General features: G+C 46.2%; 1 protein-coding gene across 2 annotated transcripts in view; it reads left to right on the top strand.

Moving 5' to 3' along the window:
- The first annotated feature begins 10,498 nt into the window (after positions 1-10,498).
- SLC29A2 (solute carrier family 29 member 2) overlaps positions 10,499-13,944 on the top strand; it is a 119,596-nt gene continuing 116,150 nt past the window's right edge. The window contains exon 1 of one of the 2 annotated variants that reach the window (XM_069644912.1): positions 10,499-10,606. The gene's annotated coding sequence lies outside the window, so the exon portion shown is untranslated. The remainder of the gene's footprint in view (positions 10,607-13,944) is intronic. The other variant, XM_069644915.1, reaches the window with a different exon arrangement.

Genomic DNA, 13,944 nt, shown 5'->3' with positions numbered 1-13,944 from the left:
GGGAGGCAGAGACAGGAGGCAGACTGTGCCAGTCAAGAAAAGGGTGTCCCCTGGGATCGCCCCCCCCCCAATAAGGGTATGGCAGGGAGGCCCGCCTTAGCACAGGGGCACCTCACCGCTATTTGGCGTCCATGGGGGCGGAGTACGCGGTACCACCTTGACCATGTTAAGGATTTCAATCAGGCGATAAACTCTGCTCCCGGCTTAGTGTACAGCACAATGGAAAAAATATTTGATATATGGATTCAATTATTTGAAAGATGTACCACTCGTATCACACCCCTTATTTAAGAATACCCCGGGTCACGCTGGACCAGGAATCAGGCTGGTTTCTAATAGGTATTATTTATTTATTTAAGATCAGAATCACAATATATATTTTAATAGATAAACAACAATCACCAATGGGGTGACAGAACACTGAATAATATCTTTATACACTGGGAATAAGTAAGGAGCAAAACAAATGCAGCACAGAAAATAATACTTTTGTGTTGGTTTCAGATCAATGGTTAGCAATTCCCCCTGCAACGCCCCTCAACTCCCATTAGGCAATGCAAAGAGATAGGAGGAGAGAGCAGGTATTCAGGAATAGTACAGATCACAGTGTCTCACTGCCCCCTTGCCCCCTTACACAGAAAGAGAAAAAAACGAAGTGGGCTTTTCAACTGTCAGAATTACTTTTAAAGTGGTTGAGCAAGAACTCCAAATGTGTGGAAAAATGCTTAAATTGTTGTAAATTCCTATGGGAGCCGCTTTGAACAGTTGCACACAAGCATAAACAATGATTTAGTCAGAAGAAAACATTTGCAATCTTAAGTCGGAAGCAGTTTAACTCTATTTTACACGTGTAAAATTTCTCAGGATTTTTAAATCGCGCCAAACATTTCCGTGTGCGATAGTTGCGATAATGGGAGAACCACACTGTTTTGGATTCTATGGATAGATATGGATGTTAGCTACAAGTAGAAGTTGAAATTTCATTTCTATCACAAAAATTGAGGGAATTATAGCGGTTTTAGTAAAGGTCGTTTTTGCGAGATAGGCGCGAGCATGGAAAGAGGCCTCAGTTTTAAAACCAGAAAATATTGACTATGGACTAGAGCATCCCAGCTAAGCTACCAGGACGGCACAGGTAAGAGTCAGGAGTGATTTGCGACTCAGTCCTGGTTCCTCGCTGTCCACCTTGGAGCGCTAGGCTGGTCACTCGAATGAAATTAATAGATCAAAGTTGACAAAATGACTAGGAAAAGAATGCTTTTACAGATAGACAGAATAAGATTTCACTACAGATTTTAACAATATGACTGATTATGGAAGTAAGGATAGTTCAGAGGTTAGGAGGGGACAAGATAATGCACGGGAATCAACAGTTTCTAGCTTCCTGTGAATACTCACAAAACAAACTGGATTTAAGATTTTGAACCATCAGGATTCTGGACCGTCAGGATTTTGGACCATCAGGATTCTGGACCATTGAATCGGATCTGTCAGGGACTGACAGCTGGGCACATCAAACTGGACAGGGTCAGCAAGGCACTCTGGTCACCTCACGGCACAGCACAGCACGGGATCTGCCCTTCTTGGTTCTGAGGATATTTCAATTCAGCAGGCAAGCAGTAACAGCACAGCCCGGCTGTATTATGATGCTTCGCCTAGGCTTTTGGGGTTCTGTTCTAGAATTTGAGGCCCAGCTAAGGATGGTTCAGCTATGCTATAGGCCTTTGCTTTGCCAAGTTTCTGGAGTCTGGAACAAGGAAGATGTAGATTTCAGCAGCAGGGCGCTCCGCCAGCATCAGGAGAGCGAGTGGATCTGTGTATATCTATCTGCCCTCAGCTGTCTCTATTTATGCCTTAAAAATTACATCACAAAGGGGTGCATGGGCCGGCTTAGCTAAGCTTGCCCCTGTGAAAGGTGATTGGGTCAGAGTCTACTCTCTGCCTTGATAGGAGGAGGGAAACAGAGTGTCATCTTTATGGTGTCATTTTAGGATGCTGAGAATCCACCCCTAGCCACTGGAACACAAAGTCTAATTTTGGCAAAATACATATTTACACATGTGCAACCTCTATAAAGATCACATACACTGATTGCATACTTTACATAGCAGATATTCCTCAAAACCCCATAGCTGTGGGATCTCGTCTCAGCTTTCTACAGAATTTTGCCCTTTTCGCTATGAACACAATGTCCAATTTTCAAGCAAATTTCCACAAATGTGCGTGTTTAACATAGGGATATGCGTGTACATGTTCACAATTCTACAGTAATACATTTTGCATAAAATCACATATCTTGCCATTGCTGTCTAGAACATGTCACACAGTTCTGGCACCTCTTCACCCGTGCAGCCGAAAATTAAATGAGCTCTGTCATTTTTGTATTTTTCACCATTTTGACTAGCAAGTTATAAGTATTTTAGAAAGTGTTCTTTGTTCATGTCCAGCAACAGATGGTTGCTTGGGTCCGCCTCTTTTTGTCTCCCTCCAGTCCAGGAGCATGCTCCTCCTGGCTTCTTCCTTCTGGAGGCCATGTACGACCCTCTTCTCACTTCCAGTTCCCTGGGTCGGATGATGTCCATTGTTTAGTCCTGGGATAACCAGCAATTGCCACCTCCCCGCGAGTTTCAGCTGAGAGGAAGGCCCTCGTTCCAGGAGGACAAAAACCTGCTTTCCCGTTCTTGGCAGCACAGCCAGGTTTAATTTAATTGTTACATTCTTTTGGCTTTTCTTTAGCACAAAAAAACGTGTGGCATCAGATAACTGATAGAATTCTCATTCAAGATTTTAAACCTATGGGATCAAAAACAACTACAATATGTGTTACTATCAGTAACAGGCCTCTTATATTGCAAACATTTGACTTTCAGTTTATAACATGTTAACGTTTAATCAGGCAGGCCCCTGACATCTGTCATCACAGGTAGCCCTCTGCTGCACAGAGATTTTTTTTACAGATCCACAGGCAGGCCACTTTTGCTGTGGAGATCTCTTTATGCTCTTAGCCTTTCAGGGCCTTGTAAATTCACAGTGATTCCTTAAACTAAGTGAATTGTTGCACCCAGTGAGAATTTTGAATATTTGGAAGGTGTTTTGTACCGGCATTCTGAAGTTTCAGCAGCAAAGAAAAGGTGATTTAAAGCAATATTTGGAGTTTCATTTAGCAAAGCATGTTCCACCACTGACAACATGTGTGGCAGATTGGGCAGCCATCTTTTTGTGTGTTGAAAAGCGCGATTTTCAGGGGTTTTGGCGCGCACAAGGGTTTTGTGGCCATTTTGCTGTTTCTGGCACCACCATAACAGAGTGTTGCAGCATAGCATAGCAAAAGTGGGTCAATACATCCCACAATCACCTGTTGCATGGGGAATCACTGTTAGTATGTGCAGCTTTATGAAATGTAATTGCCTAATGAAAACTCATTTAGTATCTGTTTTGATAACGTTTGGCGTTCTGGGTCAGATTTAGAATTTTGGTGTGTGATGTATGGCTTACGATGTGTGAAAATAAATGTGGCCACATCTTTCCAAGAACACTGTATGTCGTTTCTTCTGCTGTTGCTACTGCCTCCCTTCTGAGCCCATCCTCCCAGGACCTCACAGTCCTTTCGCCTACAACACAATTAGCATAGACTGAACAAAGTTGCATAGTTCCCGGATGCCACAAGCCACATTGGTTGCGATACCCAATTGAATTGCGACCAATGCATCCATCACTCGCCCTGAATAAGGGATACAGCATTGAGCATCCGTGAGAAGGTGCCTGATCGATTAAACTATCCTGCTGCGAATATCCATAACCAAACTGACCCTTAAACCATGCCAAAGGAAAACGTCGGCCGCCATCTACCGTGACCCCACCACTCCAAAAACAACACACTGTGTCATCAACCCTAGACGACCACGCCATCAGTATGGGCTGACAACACCATATTGTTTGTGGCACACACAAATCACATTTACTATCAAATGGCCACCAAAATAACTCGCTATCCCATACAAACCTCAATACACAGGCTGCTAACCAAAGTCACACCTCTAGTGCAAAGCGCCTTATTCAAGCGCTAGTCGTGACCCATGTTACTGTTTCATGCTAGCAACGCCTGACTGTTCACGCTAGCAACGCCTGACGGAAGCTTCACAAATGAATAGGCCTAAGATTATGGCAACTGCATGCTGGGAAATATCTGACCACAGGACGATCACATTAGAGGTGATGCACGGTCAAATTACAGCAATGCTTGGACCCCCTCACTCAGTGGTCAAAGGTTCCTTGCTGGCCTGACCTCGCTCCCACGTGCAACCCAAACCCCCAAACAAACACACCTGTGATTTAAGGGAATGTTCAGTACAGTGACAGAAATGCAAACTTCAACTTCTTCCTACACTTTTATTTTAAAACTAGACCATTCCGGAGCGGTTTGTTTTCAAATGAAAGTATAGGAACAGTAAAAAAAAAAAAAAATTAAGTAGAGGAGCACTGCTGTCAACCACTCCTGCCCACTTCGACCACTGCCCTCACTACACACAAGTACCCCAAACTCTATATATTCTATAAACCAGATTTACACTGATAATACAACCTAATTATTTTTCTTTACCTTCCATCATGCACGTACCATAACCGATCAAAGAAGACCGTCAACAGAAACAATAACCACATCTGAATACTATACATACCCCACATTATTCAATAAGCGTAAAAGCTAACCTAATGCTGAGTACAGTTACTTAAAGGGGGCCTTTTAAAGGGATCCCCAAATGCAAAGGGTGCAGCTACATGACTGGACTGAGGTTCATGGTTCTATGTACGGCTTTAAGTGAGGTGAGAAATGGAGGGGGCGGGGTTCATAAAAGTGGCGTGGCTTACGGGACAATGGGCGCGGCTTAAGGAACAGTCCGTTTATGCAATGTCCAAATGCTGCAAACAAAATGTGCATAGCCTGGCAATGTGTGGGTGCCATGAAAATCACACCTTTTACAAGTTTGGATGTGAGATCCTGTGACCAATGCATTTTCATGGCCACAAACACTACATGAAACTCTGCTTAACATGTTTCTGCATGGGAGGATCATGCTGAAGGCTGGGCGGGTGATGACCACCCCCCCCCCCCCCGTGGGCAGCTGATACAGGCATGGGGATCCTGCAAATGGTCAAATGATTCAACAAAATAACAGCGTAAAGGACATGTTAACAAAACGCAGCGCAACAAAGGTCGAATCCCGATCCCGCGCTTAGAAACCACACATTGGTATTAAGCACGTTATTAAAAAAATTACATTTTTTTTAAAAATGACCTATTAAAAACACGCCATCAGCACCTTTACCTTCCAACCAAGAGCACTAAAATGAACCTGCAGCTTGCTGTCCTCATAACACATTCAAGTTGTGTAACATATGTTCCTTGTGAAATTAGTGGGGCTGTTTTTTTGCTGTGGAGCTGGAAATACTGCTTCCGGTTGCAGGAGAACACGTTACACCTGCGGCTGGAGGCTGGCTCTGGGGGGTGACAGCCTGTGTAAACTGCCCAAGCAACATTCATAGAGTGCTTTCCTTTTCCGTGTTGTTAGTTCATTCATTACAGAGCTGGGGAGGGGCAACAGCCTTTGTCCTCGTTAATCAAGGTGGGTGAGGGTCCAGGAGTGCACAGCAGTCCTTGTTTTTGTGCGCTCCCTTTGTTTTGTAATTACAGGGCAGCAGGGCAGCTCAGACTCCCCCCTACGCCAGAAGGCAACCCCTCCCCCAGTAGGCCGATTTTGCACATGATGGTGCGATCGATCATCGGCATCTGCTGAGTGGGGAAGAACCGAAATGGAGATGAATTGTCTCTCTTTCAGCCCCTCCCCACCAAACAGATGAACACGCTTCACAACTACACCACGAAGCCTGTGTGCGCTCGAATGCTGGCTGGGGCAAGCAAGGCGCGTATGTAGGGCCTGGCAGGTCGCCGGATCACTGCCATCTTATGAAGACTGCGGGACTGGGCCCTTGTTAGCCCCGGCCCACTTAAAGCCCTGGTTCTATGCTGCCTAATGCTGCTCCCTCTGCAGGTCTAACCGTGCACCTGGCGTCCGCATACATTGTATATGATCTCAACCCCAGACAGGTTTAATGCCCAGGCAATGTGAAGCAGAGCACTCACGCATACTACACTGGTCCCGTTCTCCAGTCTGCGCTCCATCAGCCCCGTCGCCCCGTTCCTCGGCAGCCCACAGCAACATACAGATAACTAGGGCCTGAGCCCTCCATAAAAAATAAATACAAAACAATACATTTTTTGAAAAACAACACACAAACTTAGATTGGGACCACTGGCCGAATGTCCCAAATGAAACAGCAATTCTGGCAGTAGACCTGAGAGAGCCATGGAATTCATAGGAAGAGCTGAACCAGGGCCGAGCCTGGGGACTGGGCTGGCCTTGGGGCCAAATACGAGCAGAGACAGGGAAATGGCCACACACAACGGGGAAGTGGCCTGTGTCATGGGGTTGGGGGCAAGAAAGGGGGCTAATGGGTTGGTGGTAACAAAAAAAGGCCTAAACGGGCGAGAAAATTGTTTGAGGGGCACGAAAAGGGACTAAACAATACTGGGGTATCAAAAGGGCTTAAGGGGCTGGGAGCAACACAAGGGGCTAAAGGAGCTAAAAGAAACCAAGGCAAGAAAAGGGGGCAAGAACCGAGGCTAAATGGGTCTGGGGAAGTTAAAAGGGTTAAGTGGCAAAACGGGCTAAATGGTACTGAGGGTCGACAAAAGGGGAAACACGGGCTAGGTAGCAGTTAAAGGCGTTGAGGGCCATAGAAGAGGGTCTACATGGGACTGGGGGAGGGTTGAGAAAATGGGAAAAACAGTTCTCTGGGTCATCTAAAAGAGTTAAGGGGCAAGAAAAGGGGCTAAGTAGGACTGGGGTCAAGAAAAGGGGCAACATGGGCCTGGGGGCAGCTAAAAGCGTTAAGTGGAAACAAAGGGGATAAATGGGACTGGTGCTCAAGAAAAGGGGCAACATGGGTCTGGGGCAGCTAAAAGGGCAACACAAGGTGCTAAATGGGACTGGGGGGTCAAAAAGGGGCAACACAGGTCTGGGCAGTTAAAGGTATTGAGGGGCAACAGGGGTTTCATGGGACTGGGCGTCAAGAAAAGGGTAAAAACAGGTATGGGGCAGCTAAAGGGATGAAGGGGCAATTAAATGGGCTAAATGGGGCTGGGAATCAAGAAAAGGGGCTAAATGGGACTAGGGGTTCACAAAAAAGTGCAAAACTGGTCTGGGGCAGCTAAAAGGGTCAAAGGGCTAAATGAGATTGTGGGGTCAAGAAAAGGGGCAAAACAGGTCTGGGGCAGCTTAAAGGGGCAACAAAACAGGCTAATGGGACGGGGGTCAAGAAAGGGGGCAAAATGGTAATGGGGTAGCTAAACAGGGTACAGGACAACAAAATAAGCTAAGTGAGACTGGGGTAAAAAAAGGGTCAAACGGGTCCAGGGGCAGCTAAAAGGGTAACAAAAGGGGCTAAATTGGAATGGGGTCAAGAAAAAGGTCAAAACGTGTCTGGGCCAGCTAATAGGGTTAAAGGGCAACAACAGGGGCTAGATGGGACTGGGGGGGTCAAGGAAAGGGGCAAAACGGGTCTGAGACAGCTTTGGAGTTTGGGCCACAAAAGGGGATAAAGGATACTGGGAGGGGCATGAAAGGGAGCTAGTGGGCAACAAAGGGGCCACTGCTACCCCCGGCCATGATTATGCCTCTTCTGGACCTTGGAACGCCCAACGTCCAGCCCCTCACTAGGACAAAGGAGCCCCGCTGTCTGCCATGAGGCAACCCATAATGACAAAATCAGCCAATGGTGGGGGCGAGCGAGAGTACCACTTGCTCCCTCTCTTTATAGGCAGCTCGAGCCGCTCAGTTCTGTTCTTCCGGCACTGAGCGGTGCCACACAAGAATGGCGCCATCACACCGATCAGTGCCTGAATGACCTCCCCATTCTCTAGGCAACTCACTCCTTAGGGTGGTGCCAAGGCTTGCTATCGTTAATCCTTGTGAGGTGGTTAAAATGAGTAGCATTTCGCTGGCTCATGCCTCCTTAACAGCCTTAAAGCAAAAGGGGAGGGCAAAAGGCGGCCTACACGCTTGTACCATACCTGCCGAGTCTCCGGGTTTATCCCAGAGACTCGGGGTTTTTTATGCTCTTCTATGGGTCTCCAGGGTAGAGCATGGAGTCTCCATTTTTTTTTCAATCCCCGAAATTCCACCCATGCCGCCATGTGATTGGGTGCATAGTTCTTTCTGTAGTTAATCGCATGGACGCCTGGGCGGAGGCTCGGAATTGAATGAATACTTGCATGCTTTCGTCCCCAAGAAACACACGGAAACACATCCTTTGGAGCCCTGTTTGCAAATGGTTTTCAATTCGAAGGAACTGACTTATTTCTGTACATTAAAGGGCGGATGTATTTGTTATAACTGAAGTGTCCGTCAGGTAAAAGGAATAGATTTTTGACGACGCTGCAATTATTGGCTGCATGTCATTTTGCATTTGGCCAGGTAGCAATGCCAAAATGACTACTGCTCATCACACACAGGTGAGATGAATTGCTTAACACGTGTGTTTTATTTTCTGAAAAGGGCGTCCGTACTATAGCTACGAGCCACATTCCCCTTGCCATCAACTTCGCCAGGGTTATTTGACCTCGGAATGTACATTTTCCCAAAGGTGCAATGGGTTGTAAAGCTCTGGGCTGTTGGACTGGCTAGTGGCGTGAACTGCTATTGTGAGTACACATACCTTACCAGATCCAGTCCCCTCTTCTGTCCAGTGCTGGAAATGGAAAAAAAATGGTAGGGGATCCCACAAGGGCTGTAGTGGGGTTTGGGGGGTGGGGTTAAGAGAGGCGGAGCTCGCAGTTGACCTCCAATCAAAGGAAATGTCCAAAATAATAGTTTAAAACAGCGCAATTTCTTTCATGCTGCTTCTTTTGCAAACTATATCAATTCCACTTTAAACCATTTCCATGGCACTGGTGATGAGTTACTACACTAGGCGGTTAATAGTTTTGACCACTGTTGCTGAGTAAATATTCTTTAAAAAGGCACAATTGCATTCCATTTTATTTAAAAAAAAAATCCCCTTGGGTACTATTCAAACACGGTGATTTCTGTTCGCCATAAGCAACGTTTTCCTTTACTTGAACAACACCCAGCACAGCTCCCCTCTGACAGCAGTTGAGTGGCTACTTCGTATGTGATGTTAATAGGGGTATTTATATATACAATGATAGTTGGATACCTGTATACTTATTGATAAATAATCCGGATCCATGTATTCGACAAACGTTGCATAAATAAATAAATAAATAAAGCGGGTGTGGCTGAGAACTTTAACTTCCTCTTGTGACCTCTTGCATGGGGTCACCAGAGGAAGTTACAATTGGCTAGCGTGCGCTTTTTTTCTTCTTCTCCCCAGCGCAGAGCAGGGGTTTAGGGCGGCTGACTCTGGCTGGATCCTGAGATCCAGCTACACATCTGGTGCCGGATCTCGGATCCGGCCCAATGATCAGGCCTGCTTGTGTCTTAAAACTAGAAATCTAGAGCACTTCTTGGTAGTCGTGTTTTTAAAAAAGTGGATGTAGAGGCGTGGGCAGGGCTTGGGTGACGTAATTCTCCTTAATGTAGGCTGGTATAGCTTGTACGCTTGCTGCCTTTTGTACTCTGCCATGTAAATGAGGATAGCTCTGGAGCAACACAGGTTCGATCCTTGGGTCCGCACTTTGAAACCTCTGAGTATTAAGCGTGTTACAAATACTAATTTTAGGGGGGGCAGGGGTGTTTGTCCCCCCCAACTTTCATGGCACACTATTTTGTCCCCATTCATTTGAATGCGGCACCTTTTCTTCAGAGGTCATGTCCCCCCCCCCCCCAACATTTTCAGCAAAGTTTCTCCACTGCATTGCAATTAAAATGAACATTTGGCAGCAGAGACCTGTTTACACTGAAGCGATCAGCAGCATACACCCCCCCCACCTCTCCAAGTCCATTCTCGCCTGGGTGCCCAGTATCTACAGATACAACTGTCTTCATTTGTGTTATTATACAATTTCCGTCGAGTGATCTGGTTGCTCCGTGGAATAAGGACTTTGTGGGCGGGGGTGAGGGGGCTCGGGGCGCAGCACTCTGATGTCATCCTCTTTAGGGGGGTGACCGTCACATGAGCTCATTGAGCTGTCAGGCAGACAGACTATAATGCACACTTGCCAACATAGGGTCGGCGATCTAGTTCTATTTGTTGGCCGATACTGATCACTCGTCGGCCGACGACGAAAACATCGTTTCATTAGCTTGTCTGGAGAATGCTTTAAACGTTAGCAATGACTACTGCAGTATGCGGGCAACACGTTTGCTTGGCCGTCAGCAGTACCGGGGGGAAGAGAGAAGGGTGTGCCCCAAACAACCAATCCCGTCTCTGAATGAGTCATCGTGGCTGCCACCTCCAACTCACGCGAATTTTGGCGCGCAATTCAATCGAGTTCCCTCTCTTCCAAGCTGCAGATTATTTCTCTACAGCTCGTCGGCAGATAAAAGAGAGTGTCACCCACCGGCGTCCGAATCCACGCTAGCAGGTAGGAGCAGCTTCCTACTCCGACCCCAATCCCCGGACCTCACCCACAGGGTGTTTTTTGTTCTAGTGAGCGGGCCGAACTGATGAAGGTAGGGCTTGCAGTGTTGCTAAGGAGAGTGGGGCTCAGAGTTTGCAAAATGGGATCGTTGTATCGGTTATCTTTATAATGCTTCCGATTTCGAGACTTCAATGCGCTGCACTCGGAAATTGAATTAATTCCTAATATTTTGAACACCTTCCTTCGCCCAGTGCGGTAAAAGCTGTTTTTTTGGCGGGAGGGGGGGGTTTCAAAATTATGTTTGCCCCCTTTCCTACGCCTGGGTAAACCTGCCTGCATATGTTAACAACTAAAATGCATAGATCTGGTGTACAAGTTATGAAAGGCCAGTGGAAAAATGGCGAATACGTGTGTTAAGCAGTTTCTGTGCAGATTTATATATATGGAACAGGGCTAGACGTGGACAAGAACTATTTCTGCAGGGTTCGAAGTAGCTGGGAGCCATTTAGCTCCTGCTGCTGCCCAAGGAGAACCTGGTTATCTTAAAACCAACAGTTACCGGAAGCTCCTTTTGGCTCCTCAGGCCTGCTGGTGCCTTACAAACACGCACATGTGGCATTCATTTTGAGTGTTTGCAAATGTAAATAAAAAAAATGAGGACACATTTAAATATAATGATTCATGCATAATGGGCAAAAAGATAATCTGTGGATCTCAAGTAGAAGTTAGATGTGAGTGGGCGCATAGATGGCAGGGCCAGCGGGAGACACCAGACACAGATATTCTTTGGATGGTATTAGGCCGCATTTATTAACGTTTGTTACATCACCAAAATGCGACACCATATATGAGACCTCATACGAACTGTTACATCATCAATCACTTACTTGAGCGTGGGGGAGTGGCAATGTCCATCACCCCTCACGCCACGCTCTGGGAACCGGCCAGAGGGTAATAGGTGACCCCCTAAACGGACCAGACCCCCAGTCCTGTTCATGCGTTGCTTGGACCATACCGTTCCGCACCTTGAACCATAACATAAATCAGCACTAAATCTCCCATCCAGTGACCCAAATTGTTCATCACAACTGAATTCAATGCAATGTGCCCCAAACTACACATAAAAAAACACTCCCAAACCCCAATCTACAGGGTGGGAGGGAGATTTGTGAACTGAGCTGCCTCTGCAGCTCTACTGGTCTTGGCAGGGGTCAAAAGAGAGGAAGAGCACCTCTCTGTCTCTTTATACCCCGCCCGAGATCCCTTGGCTCAACGCTTTCAGCGCAGGGCGGCAACGCATGACAATGACATCCTCACGCTGCGCGGCGCCAAATTGATCATCCCACTTTCCTGGTGTCACCCACACCTTATCCCGCCACCATGTCTCCCAAGCCACCGTCCGGCTATGCACCTGGGCGGTTATTGTGGGCAGTGTACTGGTTCCTGGTTCTCCAGCGCTAGCTCCTACCTGATGGGTGATGCCCGGCACCCAGGAGATGCTTTTAGCTCATGCTCGTCGAATCTTCATTTCAAACCCTGTTTCTGGGCACCATAAAAAGTGGCCCACGTTCACAAATCTCAGTTTGTGGCTTTTCATGAAAACTTTTTAATACATTGGGGGACATTGTTTTAGGGGGAATTTATGGAAAAAAGAATGCCCTTTAAAAGGGGCAGTACAATGGGTTAACACCATCAGCCATACAGTAGTTCTCCCTCATTCTCACCACTCCTCTCCAATACACAATCATTTGCAACGACATATATATACATATATATATATATATATCCAGGAATGCTTTCAGACATCTAATTCCATTGCCTTTTGAAATATGCTCTCCTTAGTTAACACTCCGAGTTGTAACAATGCATTAAAATGATAACATACATTATTTGTCTGGAGCTGAACAGCAAGAAATTATTCGCCCAGGGTCGAGTAGCTATTTTTCAACAGGAATTCGACCAAATACTCACTTGAAGCCGAAGTTTAGTACACTGCAAGCAGTGGCCTACATTTGCCAGGAAATGTGGGCAAACCTAGCCTCTCTGGGCAGCCCTTCGCATTGCCCTATTCGCCAGCCCGAGCCTGTCCTGAAGAACATATCCGATCAGAAAATCAGTATAAGGCACGCAAAGAATGAATTCAGTGCAACGTAGTTAAGGGGCTTGGGTTGGGGGTGAACCTGTGTGGGGCATAGGTTATGTAAGAGAATCATTTTCGTAAAGCAAATTGCAATGGGTGATTTGCCTGGTTTTTATCATTGAGGTTCCAGAACACGTGTTACTTTGAACTTCATTACTCCCCAAGCTTTCTCAGGGCCACACACCCTTTGGACAGGTCTGTCTTTGACCGGCAAGTACACATTTATAGTGGCACAGCATTTCATTTGTGAAGACGGATGCTTCCTTATGTTCATACCATCAGCCACATATTATGACTTCATTCTGTAGCAAAATCCTAGATAAAGCAATGGCGGGAGGGGGTGAATGTCTGTGAATTAACATAGGGCAGGTTTGTTGGCCTCCGCAAAACAGAACAAGACAGACAACTCTATTAAGCCTTCTTTTTTAGTCATAGAGCGCTACCCAAGGTGACGGGCCCATTCCAACTGAAAAGGATGAAAGGCCATAACGCCTGTCCAACGTGTAACATGTCCCTCCTCTATCAGGCAAAGATCTCTGAAATTCACCTGGCGGTCGTCCACAAATGAAATATTGGGAACAAATGGGACTGAGGATGATTTTTCCAACAATCCCCCCCCACCTATATCAGGGAATACACAGGGACTGCTCTTCCTTTTATGTCCAGGGTTTACACACTGTTGTGCTTCCCTGCACAGAATTCATGCCCGGGTGGAAGTCCAATTAGTAATATTTGGATGGAACAAGTGGGAGATGGCCACATTCTCCAATTAAATATCTATTGCATTAATACATCTTTATTGAAGTTCGAAAGAAGAAACACAATTGATAAAAAAATGGCTTGAATGTGCAGTTTTGAAAGTGACATAAACTTGGCACTCAACCACTTCTGTGTTATTACTGTTAGACATTATGGGTCCGATTCACAGAAGCATTCTATAATGGCGCAATCCCATAGGAAAACGTTCTGTGAATCAGACCCTATATACATTTTGTTGAAAGAATAAGGCTGCTGATTTATTAGAATTCAACAACAATGGAAAAAGTCACTTTGGTGTACACTTGAGTCCAAGCCCACAGCTTTCCGAACTCAACTTGCTTCTTTTTGCCCAGTGCTACATCCTCTGGACCCCGCCTCCTCCCTTTATCCTTAAAAAGGCCACAATTCACCAATCTGTTTGCTGCTGAGACTCTGCACTGCT

Source organism: Ambystoma mexicanum, chromosome 2p (assembly GCF_040938575.1).
Source record: "Ambystoma mexicanum isolate Mex_15411 chromosome 2p, UKY_AmexF1_1, whole genome shotgun sequence".
Taxonomy (NCBI): Eukaryota; Metazoa; Chordata; class Amphibia; order Caudata; family Ambystomatidae; genus Ambystoma; species Ambystoma mexicanum.
Note: the sequence above shows the minus strand (reverse complement) of the source record. Positions and strands in the feature narration are given on the sequence as shown.